This window comes from Fringilla coelebs (genome assembly GCF_963513975.1).
Source record: "Fringilla coelebs genome assembly, chromosome: 22".
Classification (NCBI taxonomy): Eukaryota; Metazoa; Chordata; class Aves; order Passeriformes; family Fringillidae; genus Fringilla; species Fringilla coelebs.
Window position 1 is genome coordinate 10,135,771 of NC_140048.1, and position 24,682 is coordinate 10,160,452.

Genomic DNA, 24,682 nt, shown 5'->3' on the forward strand with positions numbered 1-24,682 from the left:
ATAAATGAGGTGAGAGACTTGCAAGATGTGTTACTTAAGGACTGTGAATCCAGAGAACATGGATAAGCAGTTTCATGCTTTAAACTTACACTGGAAAGGAGACCGAAATCCCAAGCAGAACTGGGAAAGCACTGCCTGCCATCTCTGAAGACCTGTGTCAGCACCACACAAAGCGATCCTCCTTTTTTAATCCAGCTGCCAGCAAAGCAGTGACAGGGATACCTGCCTGCGAGAACTCGCAGAAATGCACGCAGGGCTGTAACGTGGCTGTTGCAGTCACTGCTAACTTGCCCCAGATTTGAACTGGTGACCCTTACTAACATCATCCAGTCCCTTGATATCCTCAGGGAGCAATCAGCACGTTTTATTAACCCAGCCAATTTTGGAAGTGCATAGGCACTATTCTAGTTACTTGTTACAATTATGCATTATAGGTCCATTTCACCCATATGCCTGTGCTCAAGTGATGTGCAGCAGAGCTTTCTGCTGTCAGACTGACGGCACAAGGAGCCCAGGGCTGAGCCAGCCCTGGTGTTCTCAGAGCACAGAGCAAACCCAGTGCCTACAGACATCACTTGCAGCACTGATATTCCAGCCTAATACAAAGCCCCAGAGATCCCCACAAACAAATCCATTTTTTAAAATTACATGTTTCCACCTATTGGTCCCTGGACTGATCTAATTGCTTTTGCTAGTTCTAAAAGCCAGAGCTGTTTCACTGAAAAAAAAATGAGCAAGTGCATGGGAACTCAGAGACATCCTCAGATTTCTGACATAAAATCCCCATATATGCAGAAGCATTTGTTGCCCAGTCAAAATTCCAGCTTTACAGCATAGCATGCTGCAGGGAATTCTTCGCTCCACAGTGAAGGTGGGAAAACAAGGAGTTAAAGTAACCAGACCAAACACAAACAGCAATTCAGTCAAAGCTACAAGATTTCTTGTCTGTGCTCTAACCACTGGGTTATCCCTTTCTTTGCTAAATAAACTTCTCAGTCTAAGGGGAAAGTGCTATTTCCACATAATGACTAGTGTTTTGTGAGGGGGGGTTAATTTATAATTTTTTGTTAAAGATGACACCCTACAACAGGGAAGCTGCTTAGCAGGGGATCAATCCAAGACCAGCTTTGGTTACTATTTGGTTCAGAGAAAGACTCACTGAAAGAATGACCAGCAAGAAAAGAAACTGTTTTCTGAAACAGCAAGACAGTTTGAGTGTACCACCCCAAGACACAGATCCATGAGTTCAGATGCCCCGTGAAGTAGCAGAGAGTCCAGCTCTAGACCCGCCTGCTCTGCTGTATGGGCTGGATGGTCATTTACAGACCAGAACAAACTGCTTCTACTTAAAGACAAAATAAATGCACAAAGTAGGTACAGTTACAAAATCTGAAAAAAAATCTGTTAAAAAAAGAGAGCAACTAAGAAGAAATAAATATAAAGGAAATGTTTCAGGGATGATAAGTGGAGGAAAAAAGTGCATGTCTTTTTAGTAACCAGTACTTACCTGATCAGGAAGCAGCCGTAAGCTCTGGGTGCAGTTTCTGGGGAAATGAGTTCTCACCGTTGAGCATGAGCAGAAACCCAGTGGAAAGCAAGAACACCCTACCTCTTTCTAGGCAAAAGTAGTTTAGCCCTACCATTTGCTGGGAAATTTTTATGTGAGACTCCTTTCCCCACGTCTGAGTGAACTGCTTTTTACTTTGATGCTCAGCTCTGTTTCAAAGAAACCAAAGCTGAAGGTGACCATTGCTAATTTTTTTATCATCATTTTATGACCATGTTAACCTTCATTCACAAATGCTCTACAGAGTGAATTTCCTTCTATTCTTTTTTTCATCCTTGATAACAGTATTTCAAAACCACAGATTTCTAAAAAGGCGTATAGGAAGACACCTCATACAAACTTGTAATGGTTTAATACAGAGCTACCTAGCCCTACAAAATCCAAAAACAAATAAGGTTTTCACCAATTAATTTGAACTGAGCCAAAAAAGCTGTTTCAGTACAAACTATCAGTTTAACTACCAAACCTCAAATTAAACAGATATAAATGTTTATAGATAAAAGGGTCTAGATTATAGAACACAAACAGAACTTCTACCTTCTCCTCCTTTTCACCACTTACACTCCAAATTTCCTTTGGGAATGATGTTTTGTACAGTGTGAAAAAAGTGTTTCACATGTGCATGTGGAGGTCACTTTGCTCTCATGTCTGCAACATGAAGTTTGGAAAACTTGTTTAAAGTAAAATGCTTTCTCCTCCCGTTCATTGTTTATTGGATATTTCCCTTTCCAGATTTTTATTCATAAAGATCCTCTTTTGTTTTTCTAAACCCCAGATTTTATAGAGAAAACACTCTGCCCTAAATCATCTCCAGGCAAAGGAAAGCTGCTTACGATGTTCCCACTTATTGCACACACATAACTATACGTGGAGATTCTTAATCTTCACCCACCCAAGATTAAGGCAACACAAATTATGAAATCGATACCGATACAGAGAGCAACATCTATTACAGTTTCAATGTTTTTGTTATATTTTTTTCTAAAGTATTAAAGCAGTATGAGTTTAATGTGGTTGTTGTTGTTTATGCAATAGAAATTCTCTGTTGTTTGACGCTGTGGGTACTTATGCAAATGCCCCATTTTCCTCATAGAAATCTTTCCTTTGACACCTCATATGAGTAAAGAAAATATTTGAGTGTTTGTAAGATAAGGATCCATTTATATTTAAGGCTCCATTACTATCAGGAGGCAAAGAGCATCCTTATGGTGGATATAAATTATAGTTATACTAATTTTAAAGACCCTTACTCTCTGTTCTAGTGATGGAGCAGAAGAGCTTTCAAATAAAGGAGATTCTTCTCTCACAGCAGTTTCAGTTCCTTTCTTTCATTAATCAAAAGCTATCCTATAGATAAATATATTTTCTCTCCACATGCATATCTGAATACCTCTTTGAGGTCTAACACTCCTGCACTTGATTCAAACATAACAAATCAAAAATCATTTTGCCACCAACTGCAACAGGCATTTCCAGAAGTTACATCACACAAGTCAAGCAATTAAACTTTAATGAAAACATAAAAACAAAAACACCAAGCAGCCCCTAGTGCTTGCTTTGTCTTTCACACAGTCTATCATAAAAAGGCAGGACATTAAAATGGAAGATCCTCTAGCTAAAGCTGTGCCGTAAACAATTTTTTCCTAATGAATTCCACCTCTTTACTCCACTGAATCAGCAGACCCAGATGGAATTTCTCTCCTCTCTTCCTTCTCTGTGAAAAGGATGGACTGCTGATAAAACTAGTAACCCACGAGGATCGCTTCCCCGAGGTGAGATGCCTGCTGCCAGGAGCTCTGCTCTGTGCGGGCACAACACCCTCCCTGGCCGGCAGCTGCGGCGCTGAGCCAGCCCTGGAAACCAGCAGCACCGCCGTGCTGTAAGAGCACAGCTCACCAGAGCTTGTGCAGGCAGGAGGAACAGCAACTTGAAATGTTCATCCACATTGGCCATATAAAACCTACAGACCTGAGTCTTCCAAATGTCTCGGGAAGGCTTCAGCCAGAGCTCCAAGTGTTAAACACCTCTCCACAACGGGTGCCTGAATCTCAACATGCTGCTCCTCTCCTGCAACCTCACCTTCTCTAACCTATTTCCACTCCTGCGAATGATATCCCTTTAAAATAAAACCTTTTATTTAGCATCTGCTCAGATCGTATCATCTGATGAAAGGTAACAGGGGCTTACACAAGGACAAGGGTACAGAAATGGGCTGTCATTTCCAAAACAGAGTCAGGAAAGGCAAAAAGGAAGCAGCAGAAGTGTCACAGTTGGATCATAAAAGCCATTAAGGCCCCAAACTAGGGAGTTTCACTGGCTCCAGCTCATTCACAGCTGCCGAAACAGGACTTTGCACAGTGAGGAGTAAATTCAAGCTTGCAAAAAGGAGGACAAGTCCAGCTTTCCTGTGTCTCTTACAGCATTTTTCCTGTTAGGATTTTTCTATCTTCTAGAGTGTATAAAAAAAGCACATCTAAAATCAGGATGAATTTTAGAATATTTCACGTAAGAATTTACCTGTCATCATGTATTTTTCCCACTGTAACTCTTTTGAATAGTGAGATAATCAGTTTGTTTAAGGGTTTGGTTTTCTTGAACTATCACCCTAGACCACTATATCAGGACTATAAATACTGCAGAGAAAGCGCAAAATAAATTGAAAGCCAGCAAAATGCTGAAGAAAAAAATGAATTGGAAAAGTGTCTTAGATCATACTTTTGTCTTGAAGAATTTTTTCATCTGTTTATATAACAAAGAAGAGTTTGGTCTAATCAGTAACATTACTCTTTCCCTTACCTGCCAAAAGGGATTTCAGTTTTGAACAGAGTTTCCTTACTGTATTTACATTATTTTCAGTGAAATCTAACATTTGGATAGGGGTTGGGTTTTTTTCAGGTCACTGTATTGTATTACAAAATCAAACATCTGTCTAGAAGAGGAGAATATTTTCTCATATTTACAAAGCACCTTTCCTCCCGAAGTGCTCATGGTAAGGTGACGTCAGTGCCAAGAAAGTGCAGGCAGCACTGGCAAAGTCTCACTTTGTATGGATTTGCCACTAAGCAGAGCAGAGGAAGAGTACTGTCCTTTCCCAGTACTTTTCAAACCATGTGTAAACCAACCATGAATGTACTGGGGTTTGCCTTCTACATACCACATTTCATCCTCCGGCTCTGAACGTGCCACAGATGAAAAAGGGCAACACATCTGGCAAAGGTGTAGCAGATGCTGTAGCAGCACAGCACCAAGTAAGGCTCTTCTGTAGTGTAAATGAAGACTTCATTTCAGCACAAAAACTCACCCATTTAAAATGAGCAGAGAAGAAGAGATCGATTGCATTCCTTATCCTTCCTGTCTGGTACACAGTTCCAGACATCTTAGCACACTCACTACACATCCTTCCACACTCAGGTGTCCAACAGACGTGTAGAGACACAACTTACTTGTCGATGACAAGAAGGGAGGGAGACACAAGGAGGAACTAGGAGAACAGGACAAATTAAACGAGGCAGACAAACACCAGAAGGCAGGTGACAGGTGCAGCGGTGCCAGAAGCAGAAGGGACAAACTGGAATCCACAAAGTATTTTGAGGTACTGCAGGAAGCAGCTCGAACCAGAGAGCAAACCTGGGAGCCTGAACTGTGAGTGCAGGTGTGTGGTAAATTCCCCAGCTAGGTAGTACTGGCTTGGTCATGCCAAACAAGACAGACTCTTTCAGAGTCTGAAGGTAGGCACAGAATGATTCTTCTACCTCAAAGGCAGTTTTAAACACAGCTCTCTAGGTTAGAAAGAACTTCCTGTTTGCAGTCTGGAGCTTTCCAGTTTTCTTAAGGATGAGCAGTTATGAGTCCAAAACACTGATCTGATAGCAAAACAGAAAAAGAGAGAAAGCTTGTAGGCCTGGGGGTTCCCACGACTGCCTGAGCTGAGCAGTTCTTCCTGCCTGGAGCCAGGAAGAGTTGCCCAGGGAGATCAAACCTGCCCTGCAAAGTCCCAAATCCAAATCATGCAAATTCCAATCTTCCTCCAAGCACTGATACCAGCACAGGGACTCTGACTTCATCAGATGCATGAAGGAAATGTAAAAAGGAGGAGGTGCCTCACTGCCTACACAGATACACACCCCACCTGCGGCAATAGAGGGGGTGTAAATAATGGAGCAGGTTCAGCACCCAACAGCACTCAGGGTCGAGTCAGTAATCCCCTTTTTCCATTTCCGTTTGCTATTTGATGTAATTATAGTTTTTGATTGAAATCCACCCGGAGTGTAACCCCTCTGCTTAATGCACTGTTTAAATCCTTGGGTACACAACCAAGCTGCTCCCCAGACTCGCCTGGAATAGGAAACCATTTCAATGCCAAAAATAAGTCTTTGCTTTCTTTGGTAACGCCCTCAGTCTTGGCTCAGCCTCTGCTACACCCACCAAAGAAGCAGGGCAGGGAGTTTAAGAGGGCTGCCCGATACCACCCTTGGCTGGTGACTGCTGTAAGCTGAACTTGCAAGAGGGTTAAACTTTTGAAAACTTTCTTTAATGCCCAGACACTAGAAGAAGTGGCACAGCTGAACAGACAAAGGACCTGGAGCCTGGCCTCAACTTTCCCAGTAGATTTTTCAGCTATCCAGACCATAAATAGTAACAAGTCAAAGCCCTATCCAGCCACCGCGTGGGGTAAACAGTGGCTTCTCTCCTGAAAGGCCTCCTGAGGATAAAATTAATACAATATTCATAGTCCAAAGGAGGGCTGGGAGATCTACCTCTCTGCAAAATCAGATCACCAGAGCAGGTTTTTCTTCTCCAGTTCACTCGGTACCACTTGGCCAGGAATGCAGGGCAACAGCTAGACCAGGCAGCCAGACACCAACCAGGCACCTGAGCAATTCCATCCCGCAGAAGCAGAGCCCACAGCGGTGTGACCGGGCTAGCTGCAAAACCACTAACAGCGCTGGAGAGAAACTTCCTCCGAACGAGCAGCGTTTGAGTGCCCGTCAGCCGGCTGGACAGCAGAGGGAAAAGGATCCTCTGAGGGCTTCATACCCAAATCAGTACCTCTGTTGCTGTAAAAAGTCTGATGTGGGCTGGAGAGGTACGCAATACAATACATGGACTTGCTTCATACAACCATCTCAGGACAATGAACAAATGTACAATTCCACTCAAGATTAAGAAAAATTATCACAGTTCTCCCATACAGGAGAAACTCAGCATGGGCTCCCTTCAACCCTAGTATTGTGTGAAGACTGAGGTATAGGCAAGGTGAACATGACTATAAAACAGTAACTCAAAGCCTTCCCCAGCAGGGGAATGGAACCTCTGGCGTTGGAAAATAGGGATGTTACAACTCCTCTTCCACATTTTCCTTTGCACAAGAAGAATGAAGGCCTCAAAGTTACGCCATGAGATTTTCAGACCTGTTGCAGAAACTCTAAGTCTAAGAAAGCTGTTGTGTTTGGATGCTTCTACACCCTGAGACACCCCCCTCCAGGAGATATATGGTCAGCTCAGTGCAGGACCTTTGGAACCAAACAAGGCTCTTTGGACCTGATTTTGTGTGGCTCAGCCTTTATAGCATCCATTTATGTCAAGGCCAAGAGCTGGCAAAAGTGTGATGAGAACAGCACTGTTATAAACAACTTTACAAAGGTGAAAGGGACCAGATAATCAGCCCATCCCTTTCTATTTCATGCCACAGAGGAGTTCTGGGTGAAGGAGGAGGTCACTGAACCAGTCTCTTGGGATGCAGGCACCCTCTCTTGCAGCACTGTGACTCAGTGGGGAAGCAGAGCCAGTAGGGCCTGGCAGCCAGATGGGCTGGGCTATGACACGGACATGAAGACAGCCAAGCAAGAGAGAGGTACAGGCAGCATGGGAAGTGCGGGTCCCCTGGGCCAGAATGCAAAACCTGCCCTAGGCTTCCACACTTCTAGGAACCGTCTGTCATTGACAGTACCTGGCAATCAGATGAGCCCCAGCTGCTGCACCTCCTTCACCAGAGGAACCACATGGCCAGCACAGGGCAGGGTACACCATGTCCACTGGAACCTCCATGCCCTGTTCTGCCCTTTCCTGATGCAGCTGAAGCTGCTCACCAGCATAAACCAGCTTCTCAGCAGCTCTTCCCACTCTGCTCCAGCCCTTACACTCAATGGGCACAAGCAGTCAGATTTTTTTCTCTCTCACCTCATCAGATATCTCTGTCTCTCTGAAATATTCAGATGATTTGGTTTTGTTCTCTTCTCCCCCACACCAAATCCTCCCCCTGCTTGTGGAAGCAGCGGATTTCACCCAGGCACAGAAGGCTAATTTACACCCTTCAGGGTTTAAAATAGCAGTGGTGTAAATGAAAAGTCCAATTTCTTCAAATTTGCATTGTAAAACCATCCTTCAACTTCCTTGAAATAAATTTTACTATTTTATTAGTGCAAACAAAATGGTAATAAAACACTAATACAGCGCCTTGTATCCAGGGGAAGAGCTAAAATTAACATAGACCGAGCAGTGTTTGCTATTACATTCAATTACCTTTTTACTTGAGATTTACATTCTCATCCCCTTAATCTCCATAGTGGTGGCTTTGAAATCATTCCGCGCAGTCCCTCCTGTGCTTGGAATGGACGGCAGAAAAGCTGCTCACTCGCCACTGCCACTCCTGCTGCCAGCACCCCAGTACCTCTTCCCTTGAGACCCCTGAGCAAGTCTTCTGCATCTCTGAAGAGAAAGTACAGCAAGTGTGTTCACCTGCCTTCCTTAGTCTCACTAGGGCCCTAATTTCTAAACTCCAGGCAAATACACTAGCACCAAAAATACAGCCTGTGTTCTACAGCTGCCTTCAATCTGGCTCTGGAAACTGTTCTTATTTCTCAGCTACAAGCCATGTTGCAGGCAATTTTTATTATCTCCACTGTACAGATAACTAAGGCAAAGACTGAGGACCAAAGTCAGAGTGCAGCTGCTCTTGGTGTAAAACTGGAATAGCCTATTTTGTAGCGGAAGTATTCCAGCTTTCACCTAGGGCTCACTGAATTCAGATTCTGCTCTCGAGTTAACTGGGATTGTGTCCTGCAGCCCAGGCTTAGAGGTAGAGTCAGCAAAAGAGCAGCTCCAGGGCTGTCTGATGAAACTCAGAGGGAACCTGCACTGGAAAGAAAGGCCCATATTCCTACTAATACAATTCAGGGAATCCATTTCCCCAGCATCAGGGCAAGTTGACAGCATCTCTTGATGCTTTAACATAGTAGGCATAGCAGTGATTTGGCCATTATCAAAAGAATAGAAAGACTTCCACAGGACACCACAGGAAAGTCCCACATCAGTCCAGCTCCAGAGAGAGACTTTCATTCTTGGTTCCTCTTTCTTCTTTTTTTATATACTGGAAGTTGGACACCTCTGCACTTTAAGCCATGTCAAAATATTTAATCTTTCTTTGAAGAACAAGGGCCAGCATCTGCAATACAGGTGATATCCACAACGTTGCTCACTCATTTTGATGCAATGTTTTGTGATACACAAATGAGATAACAGAGATTAACTGAGCATTGTGTAACATATTTCTAAGCTCGGCAAGAAAGGACTGAACAGTCTTTCATCCCAGTCTCCTCGCTACCCAGTCATTCCAGCATTGCCAGACCACTACAACACCACACAGTCAACAGCTAAGAAGTACAGGGCTGGGAAGGTACCAGACAGACTCCCAGGGAGGAGCATCCCCTGAGAGAAACAGATCCCCTAAGTGTCACCCCAGCCCAGGCCAGCTGTAACACATCTGGACTGCCAGGTGCCTGACAGAGAGAGCTGTCATCACCTGTTTGGATGGAAAAACACTTCTACGTGCTCCAACCGAGTTCCAGGAGTGCTGCATGGCCCTGATCATACCATACTGTGCCACCAATGAACTGGCTGTAATGGCCCCGCTGAACCCAACCCCACCAGAATCCACTTTGTCCCACACAGGAGCAGATTACTCTAATTTCCAGTGCCCCTTGGGCAGCTATCTCACAACTCCCAATTCTTCTTTTTGAAGAACAACATTGCAAGAAGATTCATTAAGAGATTTTGTGCCAGCCTGAAAAAATGGGTGGTCTGTGGCGCAGCACTTGGTGGTACTCAGGGGTCTCCTAGGCAGTATCCCTGACAGCTGCCTTCATGGCTCTCTTCGTTTTCTCCTCAACAAAACCCTCTGGTTTCTGCATTTCAATCAGGATTTGTCTGCCTAGCCCCTAAATTGCTCATCTGTCTCTCCTCCTGAGAAGTATGGTCCTCCATGCTTTCCCTCTAGCCATCTTGATCTTCATGGCTGGAGGAGAAGGATCATGCAAAGCATGAATAAATGATAGATAATGATAGATAAATGATAGATCAACTGACAAATCCTCCCCATCCAAATAACAAATGTGTCCCCAGGAAACCTTTCATCTGTCCACCTTCTAGAAAGCAGTACACAAAAGCCCTTGTGCAAACAAAATTATCACAAGACACCAGGCAATACAAAAGACCCCAGACAATAAAGAGTAGGAAAAAGAAACCTGCCCAAGAGCACAGGGCTAAGTTTGGTTTCAACTGGTCTTCTCTCCCTTTTTTCTGTTCTCTTTCCCCTGCTCCCCTGAACAAAGGAAGTTTGTTGTCAGGTTCAAACATTTCCTGGGCCTTGTCTGAGTTCCACCTTGTTTTCTTTTTCTCTTTTCCCCACCCTGTACAAATAAAGCAAAAACCAACTGGCACCACCTGTGATGAAAGGACAACTAAATGCAGAATTTTATCTTTTCTTTCTTTTCTCCCTCCTCCTTTTTCCCTTTTTCTTGGCCAGAAGTTTTGGGCAAAGGACAAAAGGTATTGTTGGGTAAGCATAATTCCAGGGGCTGAGTCACTAAAGCGCTGGCTGCTGCTGGGGTACAGTAAGCCAAGCCACTGCTTCACTAAATGCAACAAAAATTTACCAGCAGCACCACTGCAAGCTCAGCCAGCCCCAAAGCACAAGGGACAATAGCAGATTCACATAGCACAAAGAGGTGCAAAGAAATTAAATAAAATCCTGGTACAAATATCCTCACCTAAGAAATCTTAGGAGAAAAGACTGTCACACTACAGAGACTGGGATCTTCCCTGAAAACAGTAAAGGTTGTGAAGGGCACAGCAAGAAGTTACAGCCTTTACTTATGGCAAGGGAAGGCTCAGATGCCTTCTTTAGTACTTCATCCAGGCCTACATTTTTTGATTTCACAACCCAAGTCAGACCTACAGCTGGTCATTCTTTTAAGTGGCCTCTTTCCCCACCACTGTAAGCTCTGGAGGCAGGGAGCTCCCAGTGCTCCTGCGGCCCCAAGCACAACAGAAGGGACACGGGGCTTCCAGACACCCCGAAGATGCTGAAAATTATTAACCCATTTCTGGCTGCAAATTAAATGATGCCCCAAGTGGGTACTTGCTCAGAGCTAGTTCTAAAGCACACTGCAGACCCTTGGAACTACACGGCGCATTTGGGGGAGCTGGAGCACTGGCTGTTTGTTTATTTTATGATGCACTTTGGTCTCTTTCAGTTGCACTGTTATCCTACACCTGTTTGCTCCCTTTCTCCAGGCTGATAACAGGCAGCACATTGTGCAGTGGTGGCCTGGCATGGCTCTTTTTGTGTTTAATGAGACATATGTATTTAGTTCCAGACTATCAAGAGTCAGGGAGAGGGAAGAGGCAGAAAATTTCCCTCAATAGACATAATCAGTTCAGCGTGATGTGAGCAAGGTCTTGAAATGGACAGAAAGAGATCAAATGCCTTTGTTGAACAACTCTCAGGAGGGCAAATCCTGCTTCCTCAGAGCAGCACATCTCCTTTGGAAACCCACAATCATGCAGGTCAGTTTCCTTAAGGCAGACACAGGCCTGGCCTCTTGCAACAGTTCTGGCATCTCTTCATGGCAGACCCCATGACACACGGAGGCGGCTGAGAACAAGGGATCACGCTTTTCCAGGAACGGGGAATCCAGATTTTCTGGTTTACAAATTTTCCCATCTGGATTTGTTTTGTTGTTCGTAGGGTAGATCACCATAGATAAGGAGAGAAAAATAAAGAAATATCAGAGCAGTTGCAGCCCTGATGGGTCAGATGAATTTCTTGCATGTCACCATCTCCTGTTTGGGCAGAAATTTGAATGCATTTTCCAGCAGCAGCATAGATAAACTGGCATCTCCCCTGGGGAATGTTTCCGTTTCTGCAGCTGCCTACAAGTTCTGTGATGCAGAAACTGAGGAGCTTGGACCTGTCCACTCTCAAGGCTAACTCCATAAGGACATGGTAACTTCTCTATCACTTGCACGGCAAAAATTAAAACCATCTCAGACTTCTTCACATGAAACCCCTTAGAAGAACCTATAGATAAGCAGGTTATTATTACCTGAAACAACTCCATTGCAAGACTGTGTGGGGGAAGTCCTGCACAAGCTTCCAAGTGACATAGGAAAGAATGGTTAGGTCATCTTCACATAATAGAACCAGTAGCTTCACCACTCAGTGGCACAGGGCCTGTCAGAGCCTGTTTTCTGGGGAAGAATCCACCAGCATTGCAGTCAGATGGTCTTGGGAACAGATCTCCCAAGCTCCACCAAGTCGTACCCCTGCTCTCAGGTAAGACCAGGCCCTATGGAACCTGTCAGGATCTCTCTTCCCACCTCTGCAGCCATGTCCTAAGGCTCTGAACTGGCTTCCAATGCCAGCAGCTGTCTAGATACAGAAAGGCACGTGCAGACTAGAGTAGATACGGGTCTGGAGCCCAAAGGCAAGAGTATTCTGAAGAGTGGAACCAAGGGGCCAGGAACTGTGATGCTGAGCATATTTGTCCTCCCCCGCTACCTCCAAGCCCAGCTGCTGAATTTACACACAGCAAGGACAACTTGGTAAAGCCAGCCCAGCGCTGTCAGCTGGAGCCTCTGCACACTAAGCTCCTGGTTAAATGTTTTCATCAAAACCAGAGTGAGAAAGTGCAGAGCAAACACCACCAATTAGTGGCTGGGATGAATGTTCCTGCCAGCATATCTGGTGAGAGGGGCATGAGTCACCTTAACCCTTTGGGAGCCAGAGGCAGAGCCAGCACAACTCCACAGAGGAGACAAGGAAGACAAGAGAGGAAACCCCTCCTGGATCTTTTATTTGCAACCACTCCTTTTCATTTATTTGTAGGGAGCTGAATTCAGGAGGGAACTCTTGCTGTGTTTGGGACCACACTGTCCCCATAGCCTCTGCAGTCACCATCTTGCTGCATTGAAGATGGACATGAGCTGGTTCAGAGCCAGGCAGCACCCCAGTGCAGAGGCTGCAGATGCATGGTGAGGAGGTCTGAGGTTGGTCATCCCTCAAGCCATCTCTACCTTCCAAGCTCATTCTAGGTAACAGAAAATATCACCTCACTTTTGCTGAAGACCAAGGTGTCAGTGAGAGTAACATGACAATACCTGATGTCTCATTCCAAGACAAAATGCGTCCCCATGAGAAACATGAGGAAGTCAGCAGTAAGAGGACACGTGGGCTCAGGTCCCTCTTTCTCTACACTGCTATAAACTGTCCCATTTCTGAACATGTAAGAGCCAAAGTTAACTGTGTGACTAGGCTAAATTCTCTTTCAATATAAATAACATGCTGCTGTTTGTGGCAGGATTCAGTGCCTCAAATACAAGCTAAAAGTTCAGCTATGTAGGAGTATCCAATGTTGCAACACTACAGGTGTTCAGAGAGATCAGCCACTTCTGCAGCAAAAAACCCTGAAGTCAGAGCACTCCTTTTACTCTCAGTCACTCAAGCAAACACCCACTGAGTCCACCTCAGCAAGGACTGAGCAGACACTGGAGGAAGGGCCCAGGACTGTGTATGGACCAACTCCTGCCCACCTACTACAGCATCCCACAGAGATGGCACTGCTGCTCCGTGCCGTGTTTTGCAAACACTGTGCAAGAGAATCTATCTTGGACCAAGCTCCCCATCTCAAGGTGAGGGACAGAAAAGGCACAGGGGCAGTGGACCTGCAGCTATGGAGATCAAGAAGCATTCACCCAAGGCAAGGAAGCAAAATGCCAGGGAAGGATAAATTAACACCATGGTTCATACTGGGGAGGTTCCTTTCAATCTGGAGCTGCGTGGGATGCAGCCCATGATCTGGTCCTCCACAGTTTCATGTGTCTAAAGCAGGGGCCCCCCAAATGTGAATTTCGAGCATAGCAAGACTACTGGAGCAGAGAGCTTCAGATCCTGCTGAGCCAGCTTGTGGCTGTATTCAAAATTGAGTAAATTTACAGCTGTAAGCTGGGAGTTTATACAACCCGTAACTTGTTAGGGATGGCTGACCAAGCCAGAACGATTGCTCCCCAGCCAACAGAGCTCCTATTGGTTAGCCCTCTGAGTGCCTGGTAGGTTCTATTATTTTTCTTTCTCTTTTGCTTAGGTGGGGGGGTAGAAAAGAAACTATCTATTTTTGTTCCTTTACTCACCAAACACAAATTAAAATTAAATCTCAGGTTCAATCCAATACAGATTCCTCAGTGTATCTGCTGGGGACTGCGGAATGCCCAGTGACCATCTCCTTGGATGAGGCTGCTGTATTTTTCTCACTCTGTGCAGAGTCTTGCACCATGAACAGCTCCACAGAATTCAATGTATTATCACCAGAGGTCACAAGGCTACTCTTATGCTGCCCCTTTTGCATGGACACTTCCGTCTCCACAGATGCTACTCTGTGGCTACCTCTGGGCTGCAAGAGAACGTCTGAGCTGTCGGAGTTTAGTGCAGCAAATATGGTGCCCTGAGAAAATGTTCCTTCCATCTCCTTTGCTAGGATAAACAGCTGGAGCAGTACCAGACCTGAAGGGATCTGAACCTGGATTCACACACAGGAACACAAGGAGCTGCCAAATAATGGGAAAGCAGCAGGCAGAGAGCGTGAGCAGGACTCCAGGAGCCCTCTGATGGGAACAAAACCAGCATCATCTGCTGTGCCTGCAAGTGTGAAAAATATCCAGTCCGAGGGAAGCATGGGACTTGCCTGCATGTAACTGCCTTAACCTAAGATCCTCTGTTTTCATTACAGCATGGTCCCGGTCCCAGTTCTTGTCTAAACGGCATTTTTAGCAGGAAGTCCAAACATGATCCGACTGCAACAAGGCTGGATGAAGGGATAGGGGGCTCTCCTGGGACTCACTGTTCTTTCTGACCACACATAAGACAAGGACAGTCACACCAGCTTCCACAGCACACAAATTCAGGAGCATGAGGTGCCCAAGCCTGGTGAGAGGGCTACCTACCCTCTCTGAGGTATACCTACCTCAGTCATTACATGGCTGCAGGCACACCATTCACTGTCCTGGGAGGATGCAGTTTTTCCAGTACATGGCTAAGGAGCATAAGTAGGTCTCTCCTTCACCTTCTGCTCCATCCTGAACACGTAACAGCCCAGAACACCAATAGTTTACATGAGTTAAACAGCCAGCTAAGGCTTTAGGGACTCAGGCAGGATAAAACACTCTTTAGGACCCAGCCACCAAGTAAGAAAATTAGGTAAATGGGGACCTTTGGTGAAGTCTTAAACAGGAGACTGGAAAAGGGGAAATTTCCTCTTTCCCTGCTCTGCGAGCAGGGATCACACCAGCTACTGCTGCTCCCAGAGTTTAAAATACTTAAGTCCTCCAAGGTGCAGCTTAATTTTCTTTTTTAAAAAAGAAAAGTGTCAGTCTAATTAGATAAATCCTCCAAGCACGTGGCCCAGAGTTCGTCATGGAAATTAACCTCCTTGAAAGATCACAGTGACTGAAATAAGAAACTGTGTGTTTTGGCATAGTGCAGTGAAATGGGAGATGCAGGCTGCATTTCATACACCTTCCCTTTCATAAACCTGCCGCATTTCTTATCTGCCCTACTGGCCCTGAGCTCGGCAGCAAGACTTTATCTCCGAATGCCTGTTTGCAAATCGCTGCTGAGAGGTTACAATAACCCCTGGAAGAGATTCTGCTGGCTCACTAGTGTGAAAGGACACTGCTCCCCTGGTATAAAGTTGGACCAGCCTGAGGCACTGGTAGAGGGAGGGGGTCATCACCAGCAGCCCTCCGGAGAGCAGACACAGCTCCCAAGGGGAGGCAGCCAGGCTGGGAGCTGTTTGCCAGCCTCCCAACTCTTCTGCCAGCCTCATCATGCATCACGCAGGCAAGCATGATTCTGTGCAGCCCTCGCTCTTCCTGGCATGGGGATGGGCTGAGTGGGGCAGGAGGGAGATACCTCGAGGCCTCACAGGCTGTGATCACATAGCTCAGTTTGCATTTATGCCAGGTACATTCACGTCTTCTTATTTAGAAAGCTCTGCCTGTCCACACTGGGAAAGGTGTAGGGCTGGCAGTTCATACTGCTTAGGAATAAAACATCCCAGTACCTTTGCCATTGGAAGCAAAAGCAAAACCAAGAAAGAAAAGAACTGGCTCATAAGTGAAAGTCAATTGCCACCCCCACCTTCAAATACAAGCAGGGATCAGAACCAAGCTATCATGTACTTTTAGGACGCATTTTCCAGTCAACTATTCTCCAAACCCAGCAGTCAAACTTACGCTTGGGTCACACTCTTAGCACTTGTTCCTCAGGCCCCTCCCAAGTGTCACTACACAACACATTTTAATAGACAGCTGAAACAAGACCTCTCTTCACAGTTCCAAGGGACAGTCCATCAAGGTACTCTCTTAAGTCTTACAGTTCCTCCTGTTCTTTCAAAGGATAGCATCCAAAACAAAAAACTCGTTGAAAACCCTGTAGAGTTCATCTAACTCGTTCCTTCCCGAGTCTGACGGATGATGGTATGTGTGACAATGTGCTGCCCTCCCAGCACTGAGACCAACCTTGCCAGCTGACTTCACACACAAAAGGATCAGGAGCAGCCTCAGAGACCAACTCTGAGGTGACTTGTTGTATTGTCATTGAAATGACAAGCCCTATGGCTTAGAATCCGGGAGTTGTTTCCAATGTTTGTTCAAAATAGCATCACTGGCGGCAGAACAAAAATAGGATACCTTCTGGAGAGAAAACTACCCCAAATTGCCATGGTGGGCAAGGAGCCAAAGGCCCCCAAAGGCCCCTAAGAACTGACAGTTCTGCTATGCCTTTTCCTACAGCAGTTATTATGCACGAGGTCTTGGCGGCTGGGTGGCTCTAGAGCTAACCCTGTGAGCACAGACTCTTGTATCTCCGGGTCCTATTCTAGACCAGCTCAATCACGCGTGAAAGGTATTAGCTGACACCTCATTAGCAGAGTGAGTGAGAGGGGTTTCAGGCAGACCCCTCTGTACAAGAAATGGAGCTTCCTTGATACAATTCATTAGCTGTCTCAGGAAAGAGTTCAAAACACAGATGATGCACAAAAACTGCATTTAAGTTTCCTCCTGCTCCTTCCACATCAGGGCTGAGGCATGCTGGAAGGACACTACTGGAGAAACCAGGATGAATTCAGGTCTAACACAGTTCCTTAGCAGTTCTCTGTCAAGCACAGGCAAGCTCCACAGTTCCATTACTAATAACCTAATACCTAATAATATTACAATAACAGAATACCTTATAATATTACCAATGTAATACTTTAACTTGATGCCAAGCACCTGGACCCAGAAAAATAAGCACTTAGCAAGACTTCCACCTCACTGCATTTGGCTTCTGTCAACTGATCAAAACTCAGCATCCACACCTCCTTCCCACCTGTTCCAAGGTATTTGGAATAATTTTTTAAAATGTAAAGCTCCTACTTCAGCCAGAAGCTAAGGACTGAACCAGAGAGACAACACAGACTGCAGAAGGGGTAAAAAACATTCAAGTGCGATTCTACTCCCCTTCTCTAGGCTTTGAATGCATTAGGCAAATTCCCAATTACAGCAATCCCTTCTGCCTGCAACTGGAGTTGAGATAAGAGACCAGAAAGAAGGGCCAGTGGGCATCACTGAAAGCTCAGCATCTTCCATTACACATCAGCACTGTAAAAAGGGTGATGCCAACCCTGAAATGTTTTTTTCCAAAAGGAACACACACACACACACCCTTTAGAATGGCTATGGTGAAATATGCCTGGAGAGGGAAGGACTCAGCAACACCAGCAGGTTCCTGACTCCTTATCATCAAAGCAAGCCCAGCCTCTAACTTAATTTCATCAATGTCCTCTTTCTTCCTTCTCCAAGGGCTCATATGTCCGAACGCGACTGCAAACACACTGCCAAGGAGGTCGTGCGATATCTGAATCCACAACCGACTCAAAGACATCTCCATGTTTTGCTGTCAGCCTGAAGTCTGAATAAGGGAGCCCACCAGTAAGAGTGAATGAACGCTGGCAGCTGCCAGCAGAGCAGAGCCGAGCCTGTGCTTTAAGCCACCTAGTGTCCGAGCCGCGCAGGGAGATGCTTCACGAAATTCAGGCGAAGAGGAGTTGAGACATCCAACCACAACGACGCGGAAAGGAGCAAAGGACGGGGTGCAGCGACTGAGAAGCGACCCCGAGCCGAGGAAGCAGGCGGCAGAGCGGAGCACGGCAGAGCGGAGCACGGCAGAGCGGAGCACGGCAAAGCCAGCACCCGCCCGGGGCCGCTGCTCCCCCGCTCCGGCCCGGGGCTGAGCGCCGCAGCACCGGGCCGAGCAGCGTGGGCAGCCGGCTGCTCTCAGACTGATCTCCGCCGGGGAACGGCACCTTTACAGGCCAGCATTTCAGTCCCAAGGTCCAGCTGGGTTGCTCGGGTGCAAACCTGGGAGATCTCTGGGACGCAAACTTGGAGATAACTTGCCCCAGCATAGGCCTGTGGAACGAATCCAGGGTCCCAGAGGCGCAAGCCCTACTAACCTGTGCCCCCTCCCCTAAAAACCACTTTCATCCACATCTCCTCTCCTGCTCCCACAGTAGCCCCCTCCTCCTCACTCTCTTTCTCTGTGTCCTCGAGACTCCTCTCACCTTGAGGAGTGTTAGGATTACCCAGCATTTACACTCAATGCTCCTCTTTATTCCTTAAGACTTATTAAGAATGATAATGAGCTCCAAAGCAGTGACACGTCTCTCTCTCCCCCTCTGTCGCACTCTCTCTCTCTCTCTCTCTACGTGCCTTTTCCATCAAAGGCACACAGGACAAATCCGACCAAAAAAAAAAAAAAAAAAATCAAACCAAAAAAACCCCTGACAATATGGATCAAGGACATATGAGGATTTATACTCTACAAATCCAGCCTTTTTTGTTTTTATTATTTCTCTTCAAATTCCATTCCTTTCCTCTTCCTACTCATGTTCGCCCCTCCTCTACCTCAAACCTCTCAGACTTTGAATGAAAAAGAAGAAGAAGAAAAGAAAGCTGCTTGCCTGGAAGACCTCGTTAACGTGGAGCTCTTAAACGGTTGATTAATTTTAGCAAAATTTATGATGCACCCTTGCTTTTCTTTGAAGCTGCAGTCATATATACCAAAAGCAAGTTAACTTTGAGATGTCTGTGCAAACCAACTGCCCCCTGATTCTTAGATACCCTATTTAGGTGCAACAAATGTACGGGAGAGAAATGCTACACCAGAGCATGGAAACAGTCACCCTGTCTGATGTTTGAAGTGGTTAGATTCAAATCCCTTTAGCACAGCCTGGTAATCACAACCTGAAAACTTCCAACTTCTAGCTATTTAACTTCCCATAAAGATTAAAAAAAAAAATCACTAATGAGTCCTTCAAAAACAAAAAGAAAGAGGAAAATATAAACACAAATGCCAAGAGAAGTCTCTCCCAAGTTACATCTGCACACACCACAGAAACACCAGACTCTCGGCTGCACTGGAAACACCAGGTTCTCCCGAAGGCACCTTTAAACCAGCTACATTTCACCAGAGGGAAACATCATAATGCTGATCTATACATATCCTGAACTATACCTCAGAATTTCAGTCATCTCCTCAGCTTCCTCCAACCCAGTATTTGCTTTTATTCTTTGTCTCCCTCTTCTAGACTCTGTTTTTCTGATACAGACACCAGAAGGTTAAGGGCTCAATTACCAAGTCTGTTGAATCCTCAGCTTCACATTACTTAGGAGGTTCTCTGTTGCTCTTTGGAACTACACTGCAAAATCTCCTTCCTTCTCGGCTTTTCTTTTTCCTACTTGTAACGTCTATTTCCGACATACCCCTGTATGTGAACCCACAAATGTATTTGGGATAAATGGAGAGAAATCCTGAATTGGTTTGGGAGACAGAAACATTAATAAGAATAACCTTAAGAGTACCTAGCCAGACTAAACCTGAAGCACTCGTAATTTTGAAACCTAAAGTAACATCCACATGGAATTTACAAAATATGATTCGAGTGGTTCTAATTAGCCCCAGTCTGTGGAAATTTGGAAGGAAGCGGCTCTTTGATTAATGTTACAAACCAGAAAGGAAACATATTTTAAAAGTTAAAGTAGCAGCATTGTGGAATACAGAATCATTACCAGCATGCATTTATGATACCTGCTTCAATCGTATGGCTTGGGGTTTTGTTTTTAGGGTTTTTTTCCTTTTTACTTTAAGAAAAAAAGGAAGGCAGGATGCAAGTAAAAGCCTTTGTTTATGGAAGTGTGTGGCACTTTTATCTCCCAAGGAATTTATATAGCTGGACTGTGTATAAATCCTTCTGAAAATGAAATTAGCAAAAACAAAACGGGGGTGAAGGTGCTGGGGGGAGTGTGGGAGGGGGCAACCATCACCTCAGTAAATCATAGTGGATAACCAGCCTCTGGCTTGGACAGATAGCAAATTCAGCTTTAATAGGAAGAAACATAGTTGGAAAGGGAAAGAACAAGATTCATACCTGCAGAAAACTCCTTGCAAAAATGGGGGGCTATTTTTAATAAGCTTTTTAAAGTTACTGTGCAAGTTTGCTTGGGCTTGAAAAGAAAAAGGAAATAAGGTTTTTTTTCCAGCTCGCTTGATTATTTTGGGTGGAGCTCAAGCATGTGTGTATATATGCTGTATATAAAAATGAATTACTAATTCTTTCCTGGAAACTGTTTGAATTACAATCTGCAAGATACAAAAACACACCTTTATTTTAACACTAATTTTAATACAGATAGAATTGGAGGGAAGGGGGAAAAGTGAGGGAAACGTTTTTAATCCCAGCACACAGCAAAACCCTTAAGCAAGAATAACATCCCACCACATGTACCCAGAGACACTTTGCTCAGCTGTACAACACCAACTTAACTCCAGCTTTCAGTGGCTTCTCCCTGTACAAAGGATTCGCTCTGAAACTGCAAGAATGACAATGTCATGTGTGTGGAAAGCTGACACTTAGATCTTTTAAAAAGAAATGAGGAAAAATAAGCTGTTGACTTCTTGGTTAAAGTATTTTCTTGTTCTAACTCATGTTCTTATGTCACTGGGCTAAAAAAAAAAGAGAGAGAAGGGGAGAGAGAGATATGACTTTCCTTGAATGATCTGTTTAACCTAAGCCAGAGGAAAAAAAAGAAGTCATTAATTACTTATGTGAGCTATTGCTTCTGAAAGACAATAAACCTGCCTGGTCGCCATGGATATGACATATTTGCTCTGAAAACAACACAATAATTAGCAAAGGGGAAAGATACAAGGAGAATATGCAAACTCCTGAGTTTAAAGCCATAGTGTTTCCTTTTTTCCCCCTCCTCTTTTTACTTGTCAGAGTCAATTCTGTTTGCAATTCAAATCAAACAAATAAACAGAATACTTACAAAAAATTTTAAATGATCTCCCACACATCAAATCACACACACAAACACACACACAGAGAAAAAAACCAAAGCAAACAATTTACAAGGAAAAAATATTTAAATCTAGTATGGACAGATCATAAACCACTTGATGTTTTCCGTACATGTGTATGCATGTATGTATGTGTGTGTGTGTGTGTGTGTGCATATACCGATATAGATATATATATATATGTGTGTGTGTATACATATATGAAATATAAATGCATATACACACACAAATATATATGAGTTATGAGGGTTCCATACACTATTTCCTCTAGGACTATTATTTTTAGGATCAGTATAGAAGCACACTAAGAGGAAAAACATCTCTCATTTAGGGAGTGGAAACATTTTGAAGATACACTAGAAGAAAGTACAACAAGGGGTTCTTTTACTGTGTCAAAGATGCATTGTGTTGGTAGCATATTTTTTGCAAATCTTTGAATTTTTCTCTAAAAGATGAGCAAAAATCCACAACTGGTGTACACCATGCATCAACCTAATCAACACACCGGCTTACCAGGACTTCTCAAATTTTAAGCATAAAAAAAAAATTCTCACCTCAATTACTTTAGTTCTAAAGTGATATCCCACTGAATCACATGTAATAATGCAAGGGATAAGTTAAGAAATAATGAAAATTGAGTTATATGCAGAGAGTCTTCTTTGAAATAATTTATAAACGTTGCAGGGAAAATGTTTTTTAGACTGCTCTCTCATTAAGATGAGACAAAGACTATTAAAACCTTCTCTAATGCAGTAGCTTTCTGTATTCTGACCTTCCACATTTAGAAACCAAGTAATAAAAACACCCTAACAAGCACTTTATCTTTGGAGATATTTGACTTTGAACTTATTTTAACTTTAAAAAGACTTGGAAGGTATAAAAATAACAATATAGTTGCCACAAGTTTCTGTTGTTGTTGTTGTTGTGTTGACAAAGCTAAAAAAAAAATCTTTAGAACAAAATAAGCAGATTAAGGAAGCATCCCCTTAATTTAACTGTATCTTTTACTGGTTTTTTTTTTTGTTTTGTTTTGTTTTGTTTTTTCAAACAATAGTTTTTAGCTGGACGCTTTGATCTTGAAAGGGTTCTGCTATCTTGTGTGATGAGGGGGGAAAAATGATCTGTTTTAAATGATGATGCAAAAAAAAGGATCAAAGCCCTGACTTTCTGTTAGCCATAATAAGTTCTGTCTTGCTCAAAGCTTCAACTTCAGGCTTTAATATATAAAATGTACAGGAGCCCAGTAAAAGCGCTGAAAAGGTGCAAAGTCTGAAAACAAAAGGGGACGCTGCTCCTTTAAACGTTTTAGTGCATATGGAGTTTGATTTCTGAAAGAGATCAGTTTAACATCTCCATAGAAACCAGCAACAGATTATCATCAACAGAATAAATAACTAGTCTAATAAATTAAACAGGAGGCATAAGATCTGGAAACTTGATTACTCAAGTTCAACAATATTCTCCCATAAACTCTTCCAAGCCACCTTTAGGGTAGCTAACAAGGTGGCAGCGACACACAGAAAAAAGGTAGATGGGAAGCAGGCAGGACTTCTGAAATGAGACGTCCGAAACCTTCGCAAGAAATTATACCACCCTGACAGTCAGCAAATCAATAGAGGAAATAAATTCATCAATGAAGTTTTGGGAGAGACAGCTACTCTTCCAGGGAGCGAGCTGCCAGGACCCGCTGTGCAGTGCAGCGCGGACAGGAGGGGGCACACAGAAGGTGGACGTGCAGTTCCTGAGAAGTTTCACCTTTCCGACCCGAAAGAGCAGGAGGGCTCGAGTCGATCGATCCAACCTGCCGTGATTCGGAGCGGCCTCCGGCCGCAGACCACCCCTCAAAGTTTGCCGCACAAGTTGCCCGCCGCACTGCCAGGCGCTCACGGCGCCGGCCCCGAGGCAAGCGGCAGCGCCAGTCCCGTGCCCGCCCGAGCTTCTTGACAGCTCTCCCGCCGCTCCGGGCCGCCGCCGAGCCCGCCTCTGCTCTGCGCCCCTCGCTCCTCCTCTGCTCCCCGGGACTGATGCTCCGCGGCCGGTGGCGCTCGGGGCCCCAGCACGCCACCGCTCCTCGCCTTCCCCGTCCGCGCCCCGCGCCCCCCCACCGGCCCGGCTTATGAGTGACGGCTCGGACACCTGTTCCCCGTCCCCAGAGCCTCCAGCGCGGGCAGCCGCTCCCCCGGGAGTCCCGGCCTGTGCCCCCCACCCGCCGCCACCCCGGTCGGCCGTGCCCCCGCCCGCCACTACCCCGCCGAGCACGGGGGAAAGAAAGGGGGAAAGGGGAAGGAGGCGGAAGGGGGAAACTTCCTGGCTCCGGATGGCAAATCAGCTGCACATTCTGCAAATACCACCGGGTAAAAATAACCTGCTGCTTCGCCCGGGGGGCCGGGCACCGGCTGCCCCGACCCGCGCTCCCGGCCGCCGCGGCCCCTGCCCACCGCGACCCTGCTGCGGGGCTGCGGCCGTGCCGCTGCGGGCACCGGGGGAAGCGCTGCCGACCCCGGCCCGGCCACTTTGCAGAAAGTTCCCCGGCACGGCTCGCCGCGCCGCACCCGGCCCTGTCCGCGGAGCGCTCCAGCTGCCGCTCGCCCAACTTTGCTGCCGCCTTTCCCCTCCCACCTCTCAGTGCTTCGCCGGGACCCTCGGGTGGTCCCGGCGCGGCGGGGCTGCGGTTACCTGCCCTCGGCGCGGAGCGGGAGCACGTGTTCCCCCGTCCCCTGCCCGGGCTCCTGCCAAAGTCTTGGAAATTGACGGGCGCCGCCACGGCCGCGGCTCCGCCGCCGAGCGGGCACGGCGCTACCCCGCCGCCGCCGTCGGCCCCCCACGGCACCTCCCTCCTCCGGCGGGGCCGGGCGGCCGCCGCTGTCCCCGCTGTCGGCCGGCGCCCGCAGAGGCTGCCCGCTGCCCGCGGAGGTGGGCACTGCCCCACGGGAACCGGCTCGGAGCGCGGAGCGCTGCCCACCTGCCGGGCAGCGCCGCCCGCCCGCGCAGCGCCCCGGCCCCGGGGCTGCCGGCGGCGGGGCCGGGGCCGGGCGGGAGCGGACGGGCTTACCTGCACTTGGGGCTGCTTTGGTTGACTTTCCAAGTCAAGGGAAATGTGTGTGTGTTTGGGATGGAGGCAGCAGCGCGCATGCGCCATCAAACTTGCCCTGATCCCGGATTTTTCCTCCTCGCGCTCCCCTTTGCTTTGATTATTGAATTTTCCTATTTCTAACAGGAGGGCGGGCGTCGCGCAAAACCCGGCCTGGAGCCCGCCGCCGCCCGCCCCGGCCCGCCCGGGGTGGGGAAGGGGGGAGCGCCGGGAGGGAGCGGGCACGGAGCGGACTCGGTCTCCAGGCAGGCAGGGCAGGCAGTCAAGGGAGAGGCACCTGCAAAACACG

At 46.2% G+C, this 24,682-nt stretch overlaps 1 protein-coding gene across 1 annotated transcript in view; it reads right to left on the reverse strand.

The window, feature by feature from the left end:
* Positions 1–24,412, reverse strand: part of CASZ1 (castor zinc finger 1) — a 196,927-nt gene extending 172,515 nt beyond the window's left edge. Inside the window, exon 1 of the mRNA XM_084220092.1 lies at positions 24,355–24,412. The gene's annotated coding sequence lies outside the window, so the exon portion shown is untranslated. The remainder of the gene's footprint in view (positions 1–24,354) is intronic.
* Between the last annotated feature and the right edge of the window lie 270 nt (positions 24,413–24,682).